This window comes from Phyllobates terribilis, unplaced genomic scaffold (genome assembly GCF_046119375.1).
Source record: "Phyllobates terribilis strain yellow unplaced genomic scaffold, ASM4611937v1 Scaffold_11__3_contigs__length_659146591, whole genome shotgun sequence".
In the NCBI taxonomy this organism is placed as follows: Eukaryota; Metazoa; Chordata; class Amphibia; order Anura; family Dendrobatidae; genus Phyllobates; species Phyllobates terribilis.
Genome location: NW_027362771.1, coordinates 92,057,342 through 92,083,313, shown reverse-complemented (window position 1 = coordinate 92,083,313; position 25,972 = coordinate 92,057,342). Strand labels below are relative to the sequence as shown.

General features: G+C 39.1%; 1 long non-coding RNA gene across 1 annotated transcript; it reads right to left on the bottom strand.

Moving 5' to 3' along the window:
- Positions 1-1,906: 1,906 nt before the first annotated feature.
- Positions 1,907-24,181, bottom strand: LOC141165002 (uncharacterized). Its single transcript, XR_012251024.1, has 3 exons — positions 24,048-24,181; positions 8,088-8,223; positions 1,907-3,093 (listed from the first exon to the last, which is right to left on the bottom strand). It is a non-coding gene; the product is annotated as an uncharacterized lncRNA (long non-coding RNA).
- Between the last annotated feature and the right edge of the window lie 1,791 nt (positions 24,182-25,972).

Sequence of the window (25,972 nt, the reverse complement as noted above, 5' to 3'; positions counted from 1 at the left end):
GTGTGTGTGTGTGTGTGTGTGTGTGTGTGTGTGTGTGTGTGTGTGTGTGTGTGTGTGTGTGTGTGTGTGTGAGGGGGGGGGGGGGCAGCGCCTTCTAAACTGCCCGGGGCCCTTGCTACTCTTAATCCACCCCTGGCTGCAATTATAACTTGGGGTTCGTAGTCAGGGACAAAGAACAAATCTGATCTTTTTTTCTCTGATGGGGTATAGGCTGCAGATTTTTTTTATCACTGGCTTGTTGTTCTGTCCCTATTAAATATAGGTGCACACCTTACTAGGTCGAGCATTCATGATTATGGGTAGGTCATAAATGCTGAAGGCACAGGTGAAAGCACTGATGTGGTAGCATACGATTAAATACAACCGCACTTTAAGCAGGCTACAGTACAGTATATGTGAACATTGTACATATAAAGTTTGAACTGCATTACTGCTATATGCACAATAATTATAAAATTTAGGTACTTAGCTCAAAGATCAAATTGTGAGAGCCCATCTGTCAGTGTCTATTAATCTGTGCTATAGGGCTTTCTTTTCCAGGACCTAGTTGTACAAGTTTAAAGGGCAGTTATGATGCAGCCCTACTTGAAAACAGCTTTGGAAATATGGGAGGAGAGTTCAGCCAATATGGCATAGACACTTTCCCCCAAATATACATTACAGAAAAAAATTGACAAGCCCTACCGAGCAAAATAAAAAAATGTTTAAGAGCAGATTGCTGAGAATGCATTGCTATAACATGCAAACACTTAGCGCAGAACTCTGAGCACACTGATGGCTATAGTTTTCTTAGTGGTGCTAGTGTAACGCAGTCTCAACAACTTGCGCGTAAACATTTATTTAATTTTTCTAGAAGGCGCATGTTAATTTCACTTTTTGCAGTGTACCCTTGTACTTAGTGACGGCCTCAATATTTGGCTGAACAGTACTCCCATCTGTCAAAGGTTGCTTTTAATTAGAGCTGGATTCTGCCTACAATCTAAATTTGTATGCCTAGACCCTGGAGATGTAGATCTGTTATTTTAAAGTCTACAGGGGTCACCTTGTCGCTGGGATGGGCTCACACAATTTGATCAAACTATACGCTAAGTTCCTCAAGTATAGCGAAAAGCAGTAATGTGGTTCAAAATGCATATATCCAGAGTTCACTGGCACTCTAAGTGCGGTTATATATGTTTGTAAGCTATAGCCATGCAGTCACACAAATCTGCACATATACATTTATTTCACTTTTCTAGGAATTGCATGGCAATTTCTTTTTTTTTTTTTTCCAGTGTACATTTGAGGCCTAGTGACTGCTTTCATATTGGCTTAGCACTCCTCCCATCTGTCCTGGTTGTTTTTAGTTAGCGCTGGATCCTTCCTGCCTTACAAATCTGTATGTCTAGATCATGGAGAGGTAAGTCTGTTTAGTGTAGACTGCCATGCACAGGTGGCGCTTTGTGTCTTGCAGATGGGCTCACACAATTTGATCAAACTGCGCTACATACCTCAATTTTGTAAGTATAGTCTATAGAACAGTAGTGCAGTTCAGACTTTATACATTCAAAATTCAAAGTTAGTGTGCTAAGGGTGTCATATTTTATTGGATGCCAAAGCAATGCAGTAACAGCAACTTGCATCTGTAGATTTAATTAATTTTACTTGGAGGTGCTTGCCGATATTAGTTTTTGCAGATAGCCGTGGTTTGGAGCCGCAGGGGCAGACATACGATTGGTGCAGCTGCACAGGTGCCCAAGAGGTAAAGCTTCTGTTACAGACACCACATTGGAACTCAAATGGCCTATATACTGATCTTGCACAGGGGCCCTCTAATGTCTGTGTCTGCCCCTCAGGAGCAGCGTACATATTATCTGTTATTGAAAAAAACTCCAGAATTATTATTTTATGGAAAAGTTATGTAGTTACAAAACTGACTTGTCAGGAGAGATCGTATGTCATATACTGTAAGTACTGTAGATTCTGTTCTTTTCTTGAGGGCAACATTTTTGTTTTATTAGTCTTATAATTGGAGTTTATGTTTCATCAGACAGAAAGAATAACAGAATTTGTGTTCTAATAATTCCAGATATTTTATTGAAGAATCAGAGTACCTTTTTTTTCCATGGGGCTTTAAGAAAATTACAGTTTATAGTACAACTTGGAAAGAAAGAAATTACATGAATGAAATAGTTGACGTCACATACAACAATCCATTGTGATTTTTTTATTTGGTTTTGGAAAAATTATTTAGACAGCACCCCACCACCCCAAAACAGCAGCAACTTCAGCTATTGTTTACTGAAGCTTATATATTGCTACTGTACAAAAATATATGTAGTTTAGTCTAAGCAGGACATTGGAATGAATACTGTACATTTAACATTCATAATCCTGTGTATAAAAGCACCTCCTTTCGTAAAACCCAGATGAAGATGTTGATGTTCCTAGCTGCAAACCCTAGACCCCAAGAACAGTATTTCCAGGAATCCCCACTACAGAACCCAAGGGATTCCTGGGAAAACTGGACCGTGAGGACCAAGTCACAAAGGTCTATGCGGCCATGCATCTTCCTGATGACTCAGCTTCACCGTTCCGGGGCAAAAACTGAAGATCTACTGAAGGAAACAATCACAATGAAGTAACATAGACTTCAGCTGTGGCGGGAATATGTGTGTCTGTTTACCGCAGGAATGACCTATAAACAACTGTAAAAAGAGTAATGGCATACGGAGGCCTCCTATAAACAGGAATGAGTTCCTTTCTGGCCAGTAAGAGCAATAAATGTGAATAACAAGAAATCCATTGCATACAGTTAGTGCGTAATTCACACCAGATGTAGACTTTTCTTGAACAGATTTCCTACACCATTGTAAATTTTTTCTTTAGACAAAGATGTCATTAGTCAATCCTCTTCTTCATGGCGGCAGATTTCCACCTTCCCGAGCTACAGTGCTTCATCTCAGACTCACAACTGACCAGAGATGCAGCACTGCACCTTGGGCTGGGAGACACTGGACAATCTGGAGTATAGATGATCCGTGGCTGAGAAAAGTGGACTTGTGAGGACTCTGTCCTAATGAATATTAGAAATGCACATATCTTATTTCGACACTGGGAAAAAAAGATGACAAGTATTAGAAGATAGCCATATGCGCCTCCATGAGCATATATGATGAATTCAACATTCCCGTCCAACCCCAGCTCCACCGAAGCTCCGCCAATTTCAGCTCAGCTGATCCAAAGTGGTGTGAAAACGGCAGATGTCGCAACATTTTTCACAACTTTGTGTTGCGCATAAATTTTGCAGCTTCTCAAGCTTTTCCCCCACTTTTGTGTTGTAAAAACTGTGATGAGTCGACCCCATAGTATAAGTGCTGCGTTTTTAACACTGCATTTTTTGTGAGTGGAAAATCCACAAGTTTAACAAATTAAACAAATCGGATGTGATTTCATGAAAACTCATGACCGACCATTGTTCCTTTAAAGACCCTTTGGCTATGTGCGTTTCATGTTGCATTTTTCCTCATTTTTCTATAGGGAACCTGAAAAAAACAACTCATGTAAAACCACAATTGCATTTTTAAGTGCAGAATTGCAGCGTTCCTGCTCTAAAAAGGAATTCAAAAACCCGCTGTAAAAACAACAAAAATTAAAGAAAGCAAAACGGAAATCACATTAAGGCTAGGGTCACACGAGCAATGATTCTCTCTTCCGAGAGAATCGCATCGATTACGTAAATTACATTCTGTCTGAATTTGAGCCGAGTGTCAGCTTATTGTGACCCATTTCTCTTGAATGATAGAATCGCAGCACAGGTGTGAAGAAGACAGAGAACTTAAAGGGTTTGTCCACTACTTTGACATTGATGCCCAAGGTATGTAGGCCGGGGTCCCGCACGCAGCACCCCCGCCGATCAGCTGTTATCGGTGCCGCCGGCGGACGCTGGCTGGAAGTCCTTACCTGCGGTCAAGTTGTAGTGGCCGCCGCAGGGTACTGCACATCCACCTCCTATTCAATTGATAGGACATCAATGTCAAAGTAGTGGACAACCCCTTTCCTTTCTCCATCTTCTCCATTGTCTGAGTCCGCATAAATCAGACTGTATTTGGATGACATCCGAGTGCAGTCCGATGCTTTACACACACCCATAGACTTGAGTGAGTGAGTCTGATCCGATTTGTGGAGCCACTCGCAGCAAATCGGCCTAAAAAAAAATGCAGATCTTCACTGCCTCATAGTATAACATTGGTCCAAGTGTTATCTGATAAAACATCAGATAGCACTTGTAAGCCCTTTGCCTCTGTTCTTATACTCACCATCCGGTGGCTTCACCTTTTAACAACGCTGCTCCGATCCTGCGACGCCATCTTGTGCCCATAACTTCTGACTGTCTGGAAGCCAGAAGCTACGTCACAAGAGCTCAGTGCAAGTCTATGACAGCCAGAATGAAGCTCTCATAGAGATGTATTGAAAATTGATCTCCATGAAACACTGGAGCTGCCGACAGGTCACTTTTCACTGGAGACTGACGGGAGTGACGCTGGAAATGGATCAAGGCGATGACAGGTGAGTATGAGACGGGGGCAGGGGAATTACATTCAAAGCACCACTCCAGCAGTGCAATAAAATAAAATGCTGGAGTGGTGCTTTATAAAAAACAGTGCTCAATGAAGAAGATAATGGGACTGAGTGGCAATACCAGACAGACACAGCCCATTGCAAATAGTGGTGAGTTTCTTTAAAATAAACAGACAGCAGACCAGGAAAATTGCTTTAAACCCTTGCAGCCAGCCACCATACATGAACAGCGCAAGTCGCTAGTGGGTGTATAGAGCAGTCTCCCAAAGTGGTAACAGGCAGGTAATGGCTGTGTGCCACAACCAGAACTTGCATCTAACGGAAGAGCCAGATGGTCGTATAATTCGGAAGGGGCTCGCAACGCAATGCTTGGACTGGCCGTCAGCTCTCCAGCATGCATTTCTATGCAGCCGTCACGCTCGGGCAGGGACAGTCGAAGGCCAGTTCAAACATTGCGTTGTGATCAGAATTATACGGCTGTCTGACTCTTCCCTAACAGCCCCAAGTGGAGCAACTTCAATCGCAACTGTTAACCTGCTAAATACTGCTGCCAAACTCTGACAGCGGCATTAACAGTGCGCCTGTATGGGGACACATCATTCTACGAGCCCATTGGCGCTCCACTGACGGAATGGGTTTTCATGACCAGGGGCATGTTGAAGACGTATGTGCCTGTCAGTACAGAGCTCCCTTGAGCCTGTGACAGGGCTTCAAAGGAGACCATGATTTTTACTACAGTGGGGAATATAAGTATTTGATACACTGCTGATATTGCAAGTTTTCCCACCTACAAAGAATGGAAAGGTCTGTAATTTTTATCGTAAGTACACTTCACCTTTTAGAGACAGTCAGAATCTAAAAATAAAAAACAGAAAATCACATTGTATGATTTAAAAAAAATTCAATTGCATTTTACTGCATGAAATAAGTAGTTGATCACCTACCAACCAGCAATAATTCTGCCTCTCACAGACCTGTTAGCTTTTCTTTAAGAAGCCCTCCTAGTCTGCACTTACCTGTATTAATTGCACCTGTTTGAACTCATTATCTACAGTATATAAAAGAAACCTGTGCACACACTCAATCAATTACACTCCAACCTATCCACATGGCCATGACCAAAGATCTGTCTAAGGACACTAGGGACAAAATTGTAGACCTGCACAAGTCTGGGATGGGCTACAGGACAATAGGCAAACAGCTTGTTGAAAAGGCAACAACTGTTGGTGTAATTATTAGAAAATGGAAGAAACACAAGATGACTGTCAATCTTTGTTGGTAGGGGGCTCCATGCAAGATCTTGACTTCTGAGAAAGTCCAGGAATCAGCCCAGAACTACACGGGAGGACCTGGTAAATGACCTGAAGAGAGCTGGGACCACAGACTCAAACATTACCATTAGTAACACACTACGCCGTTATGGATTAAAATCATGTAGGGCACGCAAGGTCCCCCTGCTGACACCAGCCCATGTCCAGGCCCATTTGAAGTTCACCAATGACCATCTGGATGATCCAGAAGAGGCAGTTGAGAAGGTCATCTAGTAAGATAAGACCAAAATAGAACTTTTTGGTATCAACTCCACTCGCCGTGTTTGGAGCAAGAAGAAGGATGATTACAACCCCAAGAACACCGTCCCAACCGTAGGGGTCATGGCTGGGTCTTTCAGCATGACAATGACCTGAAACACACAGCCAGGGCAACTAAGAAGTGGCTTCATAAGGAGCATTTCAAGGCCCTGGAGTGGCCTAGCCAGTCTCCAGATGTGAACCCAATAGAAAATCTTTGGAGGGAGCTAAAACTCAATGTTGTCCAGCAACAGCCCTGAAACTTGAAAGATCTGGAGAAGATCTGTATGGAGGAGTGGGCCAAAATCCCTGATGCAGTGTGTGCAAACTTGGTCAAGAACTACAGGAAATGTCTGATCTCTCTAACTGCAAACAAAGGTTTCTGTACCAAATATTAAGTTCTGTTTTTCTATATTACCAAATACTTATTTCATGCAATAAAATGCAATTTAATTATGTAAAAATCATACAATGTGATTTTCTGGATTTTTTTAAGATTCTGTCTCTCACAGTTGATGTGTACCTACGATAACAATTACAGACCTCTCCATTCTTTGTAGGTGGGAAAACTTTCCCCACTGTATATACACCAATATTATTGTATTGCTGTATATAGAACAAGCGATCAGACGATCGCAGTTTCAAGTCTCTGAGAAAATGGCGACACATTGTGTTTTTTTTTAGCAATATCATCACACTTGGAATTTTTTTCCTGTTTTCCAGTACACTATGTGGTAAAATGAATGATGTCATTCAAAAGTACAACTCGTCCCGCAAGAAACAAGCCCTCATTTGGCTATATGGCTGAAAAATAAAAACGTTATGGCTCTTGGAAGAAGGGGAGGAAAAATCAAAAACACAAAATTGGAAATTGGCCATGTCGGGAAGGGATTAAAGGGAATGTATGATCAAAGAATGACGTATTGTTTAAATCAGGTTTTTGTGTTATTTGCATTTGCATTTTATAAACATTTTTTGCATTTTTTTTTTAATTCATATCTCTTTTATTAAAAAACAAAATTAGTAATTTTGCAGATTTCACACTAGCCACTGGGGCCTGTTTAGACTCACAGGCCCTGGATTAATCAAAGCAATTACCTCAGAATTGTGTGGAGCTCGTGTGGGCGGAAAGGGCTTGTGGCGCCAAATCTCATCTAATTCATGACTGTTACATACATTGCAGTGAGCCTATCAATGAATCAGGAATGTCCGACTCCAATACGCCCCCTCATCAGGACCAGCATGAACAACACTGGTCTAGATGAATCTAGCTATATTTTTTGTCCTTTCAGGAAAAGTTTACAGCAGTTCCCTTATCATCAGAGGCAGGATTACAATGACAGGTAACATCTCTATACTCAGCTGATAACACAGGATCCACCAATCACAATAAGTGATATCACAACTGATCCTTCTTCCCTTCTCTTCACAATGACCTGTGCACACGCACATTAGATGCTTCAATATAAAAATAGGGTTTGAATCTGTTCACTGCTGTTAATGTATATGTGGATTTCCTGAAACAGGAAGTTAGAGTCTAAAAATCCCTAGTGGCCAGTGTGAAAATTGCAAGATTTCTATTTCTAATACATATTGTGATATGGAAAAAAAAACATTGACAAAATACATTTAGCAAACAAATCTGATTTCAACAATAGGTTATTTTCTGATTCCACATTCCCTTTAAATAATGATGAAGCAATAATAAGTAGCAGTAGAGTTACAATATTTGGAGAAGTTTTGAAAGACCAGTATCTACATAGAAAAAACTTGGCAGCTACGCTAGCTTTGAGTTATATCGGCTGCTCCATGTGACAGCTACTTTTATATACAACTGTGCAAGGTATTTCCTCTCTCGCCAGCTGTTAATGAGGTTTGGACAAAATCTTTGGAAATTATTCAAAACCATAAAAGCCAATTGCTAGAAACCCCAATTGTCATCATCGTCAACCCCCTCACCTGGCCTCCTCCTTGCCACACTATTGGAATGCTATACTTCTGGGCCAAAGCCATGTCTCATCCTTGTAATTGAGCTAGCATGGATGCTGCTTTATTCCACCTCCATCATCGCTGGGGATACGATCTGGAATAATGCCTGCAAAAGAAGAGGATAAATTGCATAATCTAAGCACAATTAGTCTCTTGTAATAAGATGGCTTGAAAAGGATGTGGATTATTCAGAGAGCCTATGAAGTGCGGTAAGATTTATTGTGAATGATGCCATTGATCTAGAGCAGTCCTTGGCAATCAAGTCCTTAAACAACCCATAATAAGCTTGAGTCAAAGGGCATCTCTGTTTAAGCTTAAATGAGTCAATGCCAAATTACGTCATTAAGATGGAGTTGTATCCTAAATGGCTGTATATAATTATTGTCTGCCCTATTACAGTTTATTAGGTGACAAGTTAATCTGCTCTCTAGTTAATTAACAGATATGTAATGTCTTTACTGTACACTCAATGGTAGAAGATGTGTATCATTCATGATGAAAAGCTTGGACAATCGCTTCACTACTCAAATTCATGCTATACAATAAGGATGTAATAATTCTTATATCTTTAACACCGATGAACTGAAATGATATATTCTCCATGTATATATATGTACAGTATATGTACACATTGAGTTAAATAGAGAATATATATATATTCTCTATGTAACTAAAATATTTAACCAGTGATCCGTTGGCCAGTTGAGAAGGAAGGCAGTTGTGGTCTAGTCCACTGTTGCACTTTTAGAACTTCTTATAATCTCTTATCTACAGCTATAGTTGTATTATGTATTGCTCGAATAGATGAACTATGGTGCGAAATATGGACACCAAATATGATCATGTTATATCTGTTTCTCTGCCCATATTTTTCTACCTGTTGTGTTCTTTGCGTTGTGCAGATCACACAAATATGGGTTAATTATAGACATGAATACTAGTACAAATAATACTGGTTCATTTCTTAAGGCTTCATTAACTCCATTTGGTAAAACACAGGAAAAAACACAACATTGTGCATACCGTTTCGGATAAATATTCAGATATTTCATTAGTGTGGACAGATATATGCAGCGATAGATACCAAATATTTTAATATTATTATCTCCTACGAAGCTCAGCCACAATGTGAACTTCATAGGTACACAAACATTTTCCATGTCCTGCTCAGTAGGGCTCGTAATCACTTTAGAGGGACTGATGGACATTGGAAGGGATGTATCCCATTTCCAATTTCTTAAATGCTTCAGTCACAATTCAAGGTGGCACCTACGTAGTTAAACTGATGCAATCAGAGTTATCTCCAATTGCTGCTGTTAGAGGCAGATGCCAGCTGTATGACATTGATGGCACCCACCCTGTATGGGACATTCTCGACACCTGAGCCCTCTACGTACATGTAGTCTGCACATCTGCCACAGATTTATGGTGGATAATATCATCAATTGAATTCTGGGCTGAGTGCTCCACCCAGGGGTAGTGGGACCCGACACCTTCACAATTCCTTTTGGTATTAATACTGGCCCCAACTACACTATTCTTTCATTTCAGAAACATTTGAAACCTGACAAAAAGAGCCAAACTGAAGCAGTTGAAACATGATACTAAAATTAAAAAAAGACATTACCAGAATTTTGTCTATGTTCTTCTAAAGTCATGTCACACAATAACATAGACACCAATACATTTGTGAACAGAGCCTGACATTGACTGTCTATGCACAGTCTCCTAAAAAGCCAATATGTAGCAGGATTATAGTCTGTTGAAGGCCAATGGGTCATATTTAGAAGATATTTTAATAGCGTAAGTACTGTGATAAAAATATTGTATTTTCCTTGTAATAGGAATGTAATTACAGATGTGCATTATCCCTGCTAAACGATTCCTGGCTGAGTCGTGATCTAAAGATTCAGCCTTCTCTGGATCTGGAAGGAATCAAGAGTACATTCTTTGCAGGATAACTGGCTTCTCTCCATCTCTCTCATCACATCTGCTCCAAGATTTGGAAGCACTCTAGTAGGTCTGAGATAGCTATTAATTAGACAACTCTATATGCATCATCTTTGTCCTGAAATTGGCCAAACCATTTTGTGAGTGGTATTTGTAGGATTGACCGAATTTGGCATTATTGCCTTGTTGACATTAAATTAGGTTCCCTCTGAAATCTGGAGGTTGTCCAAATCTTGTCTCTAGGGATGATGAGTGTTTTCCTGTAGGTTTGACCCCTGGATCATTGCTTTTAATGGCTAAAGTAGGGGGCAAGAAAAGGTTGATTCTCATGTGTCTTTATTTTTACAAACTCTTAACAATTTTGGGAAAAATATCAAAGCATATGGGCAACAGCTGGTTCCTGTGTGTTCTCCCTCTGGGGAAATGGCTCATCATTAGATTCAGCTACCACATTAACATAGACATTAAATCCTGGTTGATATCACATCACTATAGCATTTCTGACAATTCCTTGCAACATGCCTCAAGTCTCTCCAGATTACATGGATCAGATTTGTAAATTCAATGCGTTCTGTCACGTGGAATTTGCGGAAGTCTTGTGACTTTCATGACTGACACAAGTAAACCGTCAGTTCTAGGTTTATTTTATGTTACATTTTACGACAAAGGAGCAGGTACATTTTTGGGGTTAGAAAAATCATCATATCGGTCTACATAAAACTGTCAACCCTAAAATGAGCATTTGGTTGTACAACGATTAAAAACATATCCAAAGTAGTCAAATTGAAATTTAATAAACTAAACACAGGTAGAATACAAAATTTTATTATAATTGAGGAAGAAACATGCCATAGCATGGGGCCACGTGTATTATCGCTGGTGACATTGGATAGGGGCTATTCTGGAATATTGGGGCAAACCCTACTTACTTGATGTTGATCTGGACTAGTTAGGAGTAGACTAGACTTCTCCAATAAAATTGTAATATATATGTTAGACTGACATCTGTTTAGAGCTATATTTGGTCTTGATGGACTTTTAATACCTTGCATCACAAGTTCATTTTTGCCCATTTTCCACATCGATTGGCTCCTTTTAAACGTAAGTGATAAATCATTTCATTAAATAGGACAATAATGAAATATTTTCCAGTGAGAGCTTCCATTCTAGAGGTCCTGTGATCCACTGATGACATAAGCTTACTTTCTTGATGTATATGAGTGTATTAAAGTGTCATGCACTCACTCTAGATCATTATCACACTATGCAGCTCCTCTGATGCCGCCAGACCTCTAACTAAAAATAACTTTTGCTTTTTCCATGATCCAGACTGAAGAAAAATATCTCTTCCTTTTATGGTCAGAGGTAGTTTCTTGGTACTTTATACACTCCAAATCCCCCCGCGGTTCTAAGCCAGTCTACTGGTGGCACGTGCTATTTCATTTTTTTTTTTTTTACTATTTTTATGTGTGTCTTTTTGGGGGACAGAATAAAAATGGGATGCAGGTATAAGATATTAGCCTTACCTACAGCTACTGACTGTATGTCATCTGGACAACATATATCATCTAGAGATTACATATCATTTATTGCTGGAGATAATGTACATTATCTATAGTTTTATTCATTTGTCTTTGTAAATCTTCATTGATCAGCACCGTTGGCGTGTAATGTGCTAATCCAGCTCAACTAGACCTTTAAACCAGTGTTTCCCAAACCCCGTACTCACGACCCCCAAAACATCGTGTTTTCAGGATTCAGGTGAGAGAACCTGTGATAGTTTCAGATGCCTTAATAATAATCCCATCATCTGTGCAATACTAAGAAAATCCTGAAAACATTACGAGTTGGGGGCTATGAGGACTGGAGTTTGGGAAACACTGCTTTAAACCATAACTCCACTAAAAACCCAAATTTTTGATTGTGTCAGCCGTTAACCCTAATATAACGCATTCCCATCCCATGCTTTACAGGTGTCTTGAAGCTGAGATATGGTGAACTGTTTGTGGGGTCATCACATTGGTGACTTGGTTTAGCCATCCTTATGCTTGCCTATGAAGAGGGAATACTTTGGTCACTTTTGACTGTCAAGAAGTCCAAAATGTTTTTTGACCATAGCTATTCTAATAGAAAAATTAAGAGTCTGTCCACTACTTTATAACCTGCCCCCATAATTCCTAACATCTACAGACAAGCATACTTGTAATTATCTTTCATTACATTACATACTTCTAAGCCGGCATTTCGCTTGTGGTTACGTGATCCAATGTTTCTACATTGTTTTCTTCCGGTGACTTTTTGTCCAATCCGCTCACCGTCCGGGCTCTGGATTCAGACAGATGGTCACTAACCAGTCACATACTCTACTCCTTAGGGTGTATGTGACGATCCTTCCAAATCCAGAGTTTAGGAGAGGGGCGGATCGGATGGAGAGTCTTCGGAAGAAAACTGTATAGAGACAATTTGAAACACATGACCATCAGTGAGATGCCAACCTAGGAGGATGTAATGTAATGGAAGACAGGTACAAATATACTTGTCTGCAGCTCTTAGGGCAGATAGGAGAAGGTTACAAAGTAGTGGACAACCTCTTTAATGGTAACCACACTGCTCCATTCATATCAAAGTCAGGTCAGAGGGACAACTGCCAACCACGCACCTCCTGATAGACCAGCATCCTGATGCCTTGGAAATGAACAGAACAGACTACTAAAATGTGTTCTGAATGTTGTATTGCCAGGCTGGGTTCACATCTGTGTTAGGAATTCTGTTACATATTTGGAACAGAAATTCTGCATTGATGTTTCTTAACATGACGGACACAAACAATGCTCAAAACATCCCACTGAATTATATGAAGTCCATCGGGTTTCTGTCATGGTGTCTGCCATCTTACTGGAAATAATAGCGAAGAATACTGCCCTATTTCCACCATTAAAAAGGAAAGAGTCTCATAAAGGAGACTTCAATGCAGATGTGAACCTAGCTTTACCTACCGTAATTGCCTAATGATGCTAGTACATGCCTTGCTGGTAATGAATGTATTTTAATGTGTTTTATTAAAAGTTAGATTTTAGAACATTTTGTTTGGCTACTGTATAGTAAAGTAGAGGGAACCCGCTGCTCATGATTCCTGAACAGTGATACAACTTATTGCTGTTGGACTTTCAATTACCTTTAGACCTGTAATGATGGGAGAATCCAAAGATACATGGTTTCATAGGAATGCGCAATTAGTACAACTAGAATGCAATATCCCACAAAGGTTGCCATTACATTCCACTTTTGATTGCTATCAAGTTACTGTAATATTTAAAAAAACAATGGAAAATCTTATATAACCATGTGGATCATGAAACATTATATTTACTGCTAATAGAAAACTGAAAAATACACAGGATGTATCACTATATATATCTGACCCCAGATTTCTATAACACCATTATAGTTAGAAGATAGGCTGATGCCTACAGCATAAGGCAGTGAGACTGATACATGAAGTGGCGTTTGGCAAAAGATAAATTCCTCATTTCATACATTTTTAATGTGTAGTATTTAAAGGGGTTTTCTACCTTTAGGAAAGTGGACCTCAAACACTCTACAATACCTAAAATAACAAGCAGAACAGGAACTCATCCGCCCCACGTCCGGCACCACAGCTCTTGGTTTTGTGGCTGCAGTCACAACGTCGCGTCGTCAGCTCACATCACTGTTGCGGCCCATCACTGAGCTCAGCAGCAGTGTGGCGTTAAACGAAACAAGGTGATGAGTTCAGTGATTGGCTAAAGTGGAGATGCTCTTGTCGACGTGACGTCACCACTGCAGCCAAAGCACCAAGACCCAAGCAGGGGCAAGGAGCCAGTGCTGAACCCGGTCAGAATGAGTAAATGCTGTTTTAGGTCCAATTTCATGAAAATATAAAACCCCTTGAATATTTTGCTGTTTTGAAGCTCTCACAAAAGAGAACCCTGTCCACAGAAATGTACAATCTTAATGGATTGGCAAAAAATGGATAATGTGGAAACTTCATTTAGGAAGTGAAGAATGTGCTCCATGTTAAGCAATGGCACTGTGAGAGACATAATTTCTTATGCCTTCAAAACCTATCTAAAAACTCACTTTTTTGGACAAGCATATGATATTTTTTACAGTGCCACTTCCACCACCTGACATCACCTGCATGCTGACATTAAATGCAGGCAGCTCAGTGCCTTTAATATACACAGCATGTTTATATTAAAGGGCATTTTCCAGCTGTGTCCATTCTATCATGTTAGACACTTCTGTTTTGTATCCCATTGTGCAGTTCCACAGATGATGATGGCACTATATAAATACAATTTAATATGCAGAATATAGTCTTTTTAGAATACTAAATCATGAACTCTGAAATAAACAGTCACTTTGAGAATAAAAACTGCTGTACATGACTATCCCATGTCTTGTACCGCCTAGACGTGGCATCTCTTTTTAAGGTTTCTGATAAAACAAACCGCATCATAGGTAGCCTACTTTCCCTGTCTGGCAGTTTACTGATGCAGATACAGGTAATTACAGTTAATGATGCATGCACCGTAACTGCACAGTGGGAAAAGAGCATGCATGCCCATTGACCATGGCTAACATTGGGTTAATTAGTTTGTAAAGGAAACGGGGAGCGTGTGACATGGACACTTAACTGTTCTGTTTACAAGTCACATTCTTGATGGGATAAAAACAACTGAAAAGACATAGAGGTCAGGGAGCATGTGAGAAAGGACGATTTGGCATGTTGTGGACTAGAGGGTCATGGATGAGAGCACCAGGAAGTGAGGGAGTAATCCAAACCACAGACCCCAAAGCATGAATTTTGTGGGAACATCATATGCATATGAAATTGTGTAAAGAATTTACTATGGCTTACATGTCATCTTTGACACTCCTTAGACTTGGCCTTATCGACGCGCAATAAGACCTACTCTGCAACTTCTGAAAATAGCAACCTACAGACAAGCAGAAGTGCAATTCATAGGAGAAACATTATTTTAGATTTATTCTCTCCATATATATTTGACCCCTAGATCTGTCTCACGTTTTTAATATATACTGTCATAGAACAACAGTCATTTAGGGAATCACTGATGTAATAACTGAGCCTATACCTAAAGGGAATTCAGGCTTTGCAATAACCATCTGAATAGCTTAAAGGGAACCTGACAGCTGATACATGTTGCACAATCAACGGGAAGCATGTCTCTGACACTAGCTGTATGATCTCAACCAGGTATGCTTGACTCTTACGTGCTGTGGTGTTCTGAAAAAAAAACATACTTTAAAAGCCGTTGGGGACTAAGCGGCACTGGAGAAAAGTTGGACAAGCGGGTCCCTGGCAGCTTCTCCTCATCCAATGGCAGTGAGTGACAGGTCTCTCCCTGGATGTACATGTAGGGAGAGGGAGAGACCTGTCAATCATTGGCAGTGGGCGGTGAGAAGCTGCTGTGAACCCGCCTGCCGACTAGTCTCCCGTGTGGCTCTTAAAGTATTTTTAATTTTGAAACACAGCAGCGTTTCAGAGTTAAACATACCTGTCTGAGATCATACAGCCAGCGTGTCATACATGCTGACCATAGATCGGGTAGCATGTATCAGCTGTCAGGTTCGCATTAACTGATGACATCTTTTATCATAGCAGAAAAAAAGTTATGTCAGCCAGCATATATTGCTTAAACCTATGCCAACATTACACTCTTTGAATTAATATAGATATGGGCATGGAGGACTACGCTATTGTTTCTTGTCAAAACTGAAGGTTTACAAATAATCTATTCAGTGCCCCTTTAAGTAAACAATACCTGATTATGTAAAATGTATGCAGTAGCAAAGAAAAAATTACCTATTGTGTTTCAACAGTTATTTTTTAGCTTTTACACTACATTTATACCAAAGTAATTGTAGAAGTTGTCAGTATCGTAACTATGAAACTGCTGCATTACAGCGATCTGAAACCCGACATAGTTATTAAGATATTTTTTTGTTAATAAAGTGTTTGAAGGAAAAACTGTATAAATTTTACCTTTCATTTAGAAAATTGCAGAATCCAGCAGTTAGGGATGAAACTGTAACAGACACAAGGGTGTAGATTTATGAAAATTGGTTCAAAATAAAGTGGTTGAGTTGCTCTTCACAACAACTAGATTTCAATTCTCATTTTCACAAGTCCTTCCCTACTTTTAAGAACATAACAAATACCTGATACACTACTTTACTTCAAGAAAAGCCGTCCAATGAGCATCCTTATCATACAGGCCATTGCCTCAGCAGAAAAAAAAATTCACTGGCTGCATGTTGTCCTCCTAATGCTCTTAAAATATGATCGTCTGATCCCCTCCAGACCAACCCCTCCTCCATTCATCGTACAATGGGTGGAGGATTTAAATTTTAACCCTAGTTCTGAACAAAGATCTCGAATTCGCTCACTCACACATACAGCTTCGATTAGTTCTAGATTTCAGGGAGCGGGTTATTAGCTACTCTCCTGTTGGTATGAATGAATGTAAACTGGAGTTGGGGAGCAAAAAAGCTCAAGAGGGCTTTATCCGATGATAAATGGCAAGTAAATTGGGGGTGCTTACTCAACTTGTAAAGTTGTGTGCATGCAACAATTATAGGCTTAGATATAATCAGCTGCTGCAGATCCACAGGTCATATAGACCAAGAAAAATGAAAGGGAATGTTGATAGGGATAAATATATGTGGTTTTATTATCTACGCGTTTCGAAGTCATCAGACTTCTTCCTCAGGATACAACCACAATAGAAATGCAATGACAGACAGCTTAAAAAAGGGTTGGCATTCAAATAAAGGCGCCGAAGAGGCACATGATATGTCAAAGTTCACCTCTAATCCGTTACAATAACTAGCAAGTTACTATATATATATTTTTATATTTTAAAGGAAATTTCACATTTTATTGAAATGCGACAACTCACATTCTATGCATATGAATATAGTACATCTTTTTTATCACATCTCCTATCATATATGGATATACATATACAATTTATTTTTCTTGTTGGGTGTTATAACTGTTTTTTATTGTAACGGATTAGAGATGAACTTTGACATATCATGTGCCTCTTTGGCGCCTTTATTTGAATGTCAATTCCTTTTAAAGCTGTCTGTCATTGCATTTCTATTGTGGTTGTATCCTGAGGAAGAAGTCTGATGACTTCGAAACGCGTAGATAATAAAACCGCATATATTTATCCCTCGTGTGTCCTGGCCCATTCCTGTGGGAATCCACCAGCAGTGCAGATTAACCCCTCAATAGTCCCTTTATTTTGTCCTGTTGGTATACAGTTCCATCTCGTCTGCATGCTCTTTTCCCTTCATCTTATCCTTTATGTTGGAGATGTGGTGAGGTAGAAGGTTCATACTTACATACCTTTTGGGCTTCTAAAACACTTTGCCCATTTTGGTAAGGAATGAAAAATATTATAAACAAAGTCATAGGATTCTCTGGAGAGATGGGCCCAGCCTTGCTCTTGCTACATCACTGCGATATTCCAATTGCCTCCTACAAATGGTCCCCACTAAAATTCCTGGTAATGGCCGCTCGCACCTGTATTCCGCTCTGTAAAAAACCCCGACCCTCGTTTTTCGATATACAAATTTCAACAGACTACTGAGTATCTAGATCTGCTGTAATATTTTCTTGAAATATCGATATGATTACACATTCTGTGATCGTTGACTATGTAGTCCTTTCAGGCCTCTTACGCTTGTGTTCTGCTCTTATGTGTGGTTCCCTTGTCCCTTTTTTCCCCCTCTCTCTTTCTTTTCTTCTCTTACTTCACCCCTTCTTGCCTCTTTCTTCTGCTTATCTTTGTTCCTTTCCTCTTGACAAAATCTTTTAAGATTCGGGCTGGGATCCAGCTACACTACTTTTCATGATATATGATCTCCCATCCTCAGTTTCGTTTCCGAACGGTTTGATTTATATTTTATTGGTAAATACCGATGTTATGATACGTATTGTAGTGGTTGTGCTGTTTCTTTGTCTGAGTCTTATAAATAAAGAATTATAAAAAAAACATGACAAAGTCAGGAACGGACATAACATTGGTGCAACCTATGCAGCCGCACATAGGCCCAGGAGGTAAGGGGACCCACTGATACTTCCAAAGCAGGTGGGATTGTGCATTATGATGAGCTATTGGACTGCAAAGGACCCATAATTGTTCTGCCACAGGGGCCCTCATCTGTCTGTGTCCGCCTCTGAACAGATCAATAGTGGCGAGATCAGCAGCACATCTAGTGTGCTCATAGCCATACAGTTTTTAAAGGGAACCTGTCGCAACAAAAATGCAATCCAATCTGCAGAAACCATGTTATAGAGAAGGGGGAGCTGAGCAGATTGATACATTGCTTTATTAGAAAAGATTCAGTATAATCTGTGTTTTAACCCTTTAAACCTCTGGTGTTTCTGGGATTTTTGGTCCAGTGGGTGGTCCTGTCAGTGACTGACAGATATCTCTGTATTCACTGATAGGACCACCCACTGGACCGAAAATCCCACAAAGAGCAGAGGATTAAATGATTAAAGCACAGGTTATACTGAATCTTTTCTCATCAAAACTATATATTAATCTACTCAGCTCCTCCTGCTCTATAACATGATGCCTGCAGGTTGGGTTGAATTTTCATGGAGACAAGTTCCCTTTAAGAAAGTCCTTTGAGCTATCCTAACATGTCTGTTTCACTAAATTCCTGTATCTATTATGAAATTATAGTTCTGGAACCTATTTTCTTAGTAACACATCATGATGATAATCAGAATGTCAGATATTAAAAGTAAAACACCCCTGTAGTTTGTATGCTAAATAGGCATAATTACAAAATATATATATATCATTCCCAATGGGATTTGAACCAAGACACTGTAGTTTCAGAGGCTGATGCCTTACCATTGAGCTGTCCAATCAAGTGATACTGACTGGAAACTTTTCTTGTCTCATGAGATCAACTATGAAAATACTCACAGTGACTAAAAGTCATTGTGATTCTGATTCTGATGTTTGAAGAAAGTCACACATCAGACTCACACATCAAAATCACACATCATTTGAATTTGACTTGGGGGAGGTATTTCTGAAAGTCCCAATCAGTTTCAGACAAGGTTTGCACTGAAAATCATATAACCAAATAGAACACTTTTGTCATCTGAGTTTATAGCTCAGTGGTTAGTGCACTGGCTTCTAGACGTCGAGGTTTGTGTTCAAGTCCCATCAGTGAGCATTTTTTTATTGTTGTAAAGTCACTTATCAAAATCACTTGTCAGAATCACTGGTCAAAGTCACTTGTCAGGATCACTTGTCAGACAGGGTATTTAGCCTCAAACTGACATCATTCTGATGTCGGTAGCAAGTGTAACTCTATAGAGTGTGCCGCCATCAGCAATAATTGGATTGTGTCAAAGTAATAATATATATCACACATTGACAAGGGCAATGGTAACAAGCATTGTCAATTCATTCATACATTCCCAAAAGGAATTATAGAGTAACATCAGAGTTCTAAGAAAATGTGACAAGTTTGTTCCAAAAATGGTCCAGGTTTAACTAGTAGTGTATGGAATTAATTAAAAGGATCAGTAAAACATAAAACATAAGATTATAATAAGAAACCAAATATCGTTCTACCACATAGATATATGATAGATATATAGATAGATAGATATATAGATAGATAGATAGATAGATAGATAGATGAATAGATAATAGATAGATATATGGATACTAGATAGATATATATATATATATATATACATATATATATATATTTATATATATATGGATAGATAGATAGATGGATAGATATATGGATAGATAAGATAGATGGATAGATAGATGATAGATATATAGATAGATGATAGATAGATAGATAGATGGATAGATGGATAGATTAAAGAAAATTTGGCAGCACTACCAAAAGAAGCCAGGTGCAGTAAGGCCTGTTAAGGTGATGTCCAAACCCTCCACAAATAAAAAATTTGAAAAAACAGGCAGCACTCCAAAAATTAAAGTGAAAAAAACGTGGCTTTACTGATCCATTACCAGCAACGTTTCGGCAGATTTCTCGGCCTTTCCCAAGCCAAAATTTCTTCTTCTTGAGTCGAAATGTTGCTTCTAATGGATCAGTAAAGCCACGTTTTTTTCACTTTAATTTTTGGAGTGCTGCCTGTTTTTTCTAATTTTCTGTATGGATAGATAGATATGGATGGATAGATAGATAGATGGATGGATAGATAGATAGATAGATATGGATGGATAGATAGATAGATGTATAGATAGATAGATAGATAGATGTATAGATAGATAGATAGATAGATAGATAGATAGATAGATAGATAGATAGATAGGTATATGGATAGATGGATGGATAGATAGATATATGGATAGCTAGATAGATGGATAGATATATGGATAGCTAGATAGATGGATAGCTGGATGGATAGATATATGGATGATAGATATATGGATAGATAGATAGATAAAGATCAATAGATAGTATATAACCTATATCATAATTTACAGAAAGTTTAAAGAATCAACCCTTCTTTTATTAAACTGTGCCGAACACCCGCACGCCGTCTGCTATTCAGAGGATTAATATTATACAGTGTTGGGGAAGTCTCTAAGCTTCGCCAGTCTAAGCATGATGGTGACAGCCTCAGGGTTTTTCCAGCGGTTAAAGTGGTCACATCTGGAGCAGCTGCTTGGGGCTTTTGCTGCCAAGAATATGTCCCACTCCTGACAGGAAGTTGCTGCAAGGTTTGGCAGGTCACACATAACCTAGAGAAAGTCCCGCTCATTTAAGGAAATACATTGAGACCTATTATCAGGTCTGATATAAATGGCATTGTGTAATTCTGCATAAATTACTGTCGAGGAAATCTGATCATGATTGGCAGCACCGAGGTCTTCCTTTGCTGGGCATGGCAAAGCCATACCTCTATGGCAAGAGACCTGCAGTGCAGCTATATCAGTAGAGCACCAATATATTCTGCAGATCTCTATACAGAATGGATTCATTCAAGAGATGTCTAATATTTCTTCGTTAGCAATTCAGTGCTCAGTTCTTGTGTATGGACTATGGATGGATTCCCTGCATTCAAACACAACACCTGTAGCTTCAGACCCATATGTTATTTTTTCTGGTTGGATTGCTAAGAAAATATTCCGTGACACAGCAGCAAGTGTAATGATCGCTTGAATGCATTTTATTTTTGATACCTTTGAGAACCCCTTTAAGACAATTGCTACCAATGTAACATATACCAGTATTTTGAGATATTACTGGTGAATGCTAAAGCTTGATGTCTACATAGCATATTTCAATGCCAACCATACACAAACCTCTCTGCCGGGTAGCTTGAGAGTACTTTCTTTTTAAAGATTAAATTGTATCTTTGGGTTCTATATTGTGACTGTGCGCTATGAAGATATATTGGACTTCTCAACATACTGTAAAGACTGCTGATATAAACACAACCACTCCATGGTGTGCAGACAACTGCAGCTGTGGGCTAGAGTCTAGACAATGCTTGGGAAGCAAAGGAAAATAGACAACTACTCACAGGCAGCGTCCTGTAAGAATATTGTAAAAAAGCAATGGAAATTGATTTTTACATTTTAGATGACAAAATGCAGTACATTGGTTTGCCTTTAGCTACTAGGTTATAGATGACCAATAGACTAAGTTATAGTTAATTAGAGGTTATTATGAGGATAGGTTAGATATGACTATAAGAATTGACTATGAGATTAGAATATAGATGACTATGAGAATAGGTGATTGACGACCATGAGAGATGACTATGAGACTAGGTGATAGATAACTATGAGAGATAATTATAGATGACTATAAGAATTTATTATGAGACTAGGTTGTAGATTACTTATAGATATGACTATGAAACTAAGTTATAGATGACCATGAGAGATGACAAGGAGACTAGGTAAGGGATGACTATGAGAGATGACTATGAGACTAGTTAATAGATAACTATGAAAGATGATTATATATATGATGATAACAAATTACTGATACAAGGATATAAATAACTATCAGAGTTGACTATGAGACTAGTTTGTAGATAAATTAGAGAGATCACTATGAGAGATGATTATGAGACTAAGGTATGGATGACTATGAATAATGACTATGACTATGAGACTAGGTGATAGATGGCTATAAGAGATGATTATGAGACAAAGTTATAGATTACCATGAGTGATGACTATGAGACTAGGTAATAGATGTCTGAGACATAAAACGAAACTAGGTTATTGATTACTATAAATATTGACTAAGAGACTAGGCAGTTGATGACCATGGGAGTTGACTATAAGACTAGATGATAGATGACTATGAAATTAGATTATAGATGACATTGCGAGATGACTGTGAGACTACGTTAAAGATGACCATGAGACAAGGCTGCAAAACAAGGTGGCTATGAAAAATTATTATTAGAATTGACTATGAGATTAGAATATAGAAGACTTTGAGAAATTGCTATGAAACTAGGTTATAAATGACCATAAGAGAAAACTACGAGACTGAGTTATACATGACCATGAGAGATGACTATGAGACAAGGGTATACGCGACTGTATAAATTAACTATGAGACAAGGTAATAGATGTCAGTGAGTCAAGGTTATACATGGCTGTCAGAGATATCTATGAGACTAGGTTATATCTGACCATGATTGATGACTGTGAGACAATGTTGGAGATAACTACAAGAGACAACTATGAGAATATTTTCATATGACCATGACAAATGACTAGAGACATGGTTAGAGATGACTATCAGAGATAACAACTATAAGACTGGATAAAAGATGACCAATAGAGATGATTATGAGAAAAGGTTACAAGGTAATAGATGACTATAAGAAGTGATTATGATAGTAGGTAATATATGTCTATGAGAGATGAATACGAGACTAGGTTTTAAATGACTATGAGACTAGGTTATAGTTGATTATGATTTCACAGTGAAACAAGTCTAAATGATACATTATACACCCAAAAGAGTTTCTAAAAAGTTTCACCTTTTTGGTGGAAATCAATTTAGACAAATTCATTATTGATTTGAGTCAAAAAGAACAGATTGTGTGAGTCTCACTAGACACTTTTTAAAAGTGTCTATAAATGGTATGTAGATTAGGGAAGTCAAAAAATGTGTCAGTTACCTGCAAATAAATGTTCCTGGGTGGGCACACTAAGAGTTGTTATAAGTATGAAAAAATGTCTAATGTGTAGCAAAATTCCCCAAATCCAGTAGACAGCATGTTCTTGCTGTCATAAGTTTGGCGCATCCTCAGGTTGCCTGGAATAAGTCTCCACCGTCTAATATCAGACGGAGTAATTAGATGTCGGCCAAACTTTTGCAACTTGTATTTTACTTCCATGTAAATGTTGACCTCTGAACTGGCATATCAAGGTCCATCACTGCAGAACTGCTCTGGGATTATTTGTACAAGCTTCCATACTTAGTAAAACCTGTGCGGATGGAGAACTTTCTACACTGCACATCCACAGCATTTTCTGTAGGACTAGTAACCATATACCACACGCCTTCAGTGGTGGCCCCTAAAGTCTTTACTCAGGGACAAATGTTTGAATGGCAGCATATACCAAAAAGAGGCATAACTTTCACCATACACTTTACTGAACCCTACATAATACTTTTCGGTAGTTACTTTCTGGGACTATTGATGTATATGGTATACTTACAGATTTCTTCAGAGTTATATATAGTTTGCACATTTAGAAACCATTTTATAACATGATGTACATTACTAAAGCGTAATTTACATTTTCTAATGTTGCCTTAAACACTGTAAGAAAAAAGCAAGTCAGGAAATACATTGCGAAAATATAATTAAGGATTGTCCTTCTAGCGCAAGTTCTGAAACTCACGACTTACCTTCTCCAAGGCATTCTTGAGGTTTTGATTCCCCGGGGTTGCACAACCAAGTCTGTGTATGAGATGAGGGCTTTCCTGGACTAGATTCTAACCATCTGGGGGAAAAACCTTTTTTCTTTTACCTTATATGAGCTGGAGAGAAGAGAGGCCAGGCTGTTATAAGGCACATCTGTCAGGTCATTGTGGGATGCCATTGGTTGGGGGTGTAATCACGTGAAGCCCCCTCCTTTTCTTGCCTTGACCTGTGACAGTTTAGGAGGTTTTCAGTTTTACCCACTAAGGACTGACTGTTTGACAATTTTCATATTTCTTCTAAATTTGGAGTTTTCAGACAATGCTAGGAGGCTTGGCTGAGATACCAAGAACCATGTGGGAATCATTAGGGTTGAAAGAGAAGGGGGGTGAAACAGAACGGTGGGGGGAGGGACATAAACAGAGAGAAACAGAGGAGAGAGAATGAGACCAACTCTGTGCCAGCAAGTTGTCTGGGAACACTAATGAACCAAACTGAAAGGGTCTTGCATCTATTAACCAGTTCCTTTCCATGCATCCCGTGTGGCATGCAAGAGGTTAATGGGACTTCCTGCTTGCGTCTTCTGAATAGTGTGGGAATTTTCTTAGTTCTCAGTTTGTATGAGAAATGAAGATGGGGGTCTGAGTCTGAACTGTTCCCTTTACCGTCCTCTGTAGTATCCAAAACAGACAAGTTCCCACAAATATCACAGTTAAGTGCCTAGTGATGGGACACATCTAAGATGTGCGAATTATGTGTATAAAATGATTTCTATGTAGAATTACAAAGGAGATGACACAAACTTGGAAAATGTCACATAAACAGAAGTATTCTCTTGTTCCAGGACGAATAGCTTCTTTACATATTTGTTAGCCCAGAAATAACACATGATTTGATTCAGCTTAATGATATCTTGAAATGATTTTCTATTTTTTTTTATCAATAGCAGGTAAACTCATTTCTGTCCCAATGTTTGGTGTAAGTTTAACAAAAAGGATTATGTTAATTCTGCAGATAACTCACTAGGTTTACTAAAGAGTAACAAAATAAAAATGATTCACAGTACCATACACCCCCCAACTGTGGCATGAAATGCCCAGTGTCCAATATTGTAGGGACCCTGGAGAGCGGAGGGTTCTCTGCATCCATTAGCCCAGGGTTCCCCAACTCCAGTCGTCAAGGCCCCCCAACAGGCCATGTTTTCAGGATTTCCTTAGTATTGCTCAGGTGATAATTACATCAGCACAGGCAATAATTCCATCACCCGTGCAATAGTAAGGAAATCCTGAAAACATGGCCTGTTGGGGGGCCTTGACGACTGGAGTTGGGGAACACTGCATTAGACAACAAGAATCCTATTTTCCCAATAACCTCAATGCCTTTGGGTATTGATACAGTTAAAGAGGTTTTTCACATTAGGCATTCATCACCTATCAGCACAGTAGGTGATAAACATCGGACTGTTTGGGACTAGACCACTGGAATCCACAGTGATAACTAAAATTTGGGTCTCAGGCCTCCCATTCCACTTCCCAAAATTCCCTCTACCCCTCACCCCTCGTGAGTAAGAGTTTGGAGCATGGGCAGTGGTACTCTGTGCAAAGTCTATGGGCTGATGGAAATGTAGCGCCATTGCACATGCTGGACTTCTGCTTCATTCAATCTCTTCCATGCTGCGCGGGGTACAGTGATGTGAAATGGGAAGCTCTTGCCCACAATTCTAGTGATTAGTAGGGTCTTAGCAATGGGAGTTACAGTAATCAGAGGTATATAACCTGTCTTGTTAAAAGGAGATCATTTTCTATTATGGAGAAATCACCTTAAAGGGGTTTTCCCAAGAACAAAAGTTGATTTTAATCAATAGATCTTGGAATGATAATAATTTCCACAATTGGATGTGTTTAAATAAAAT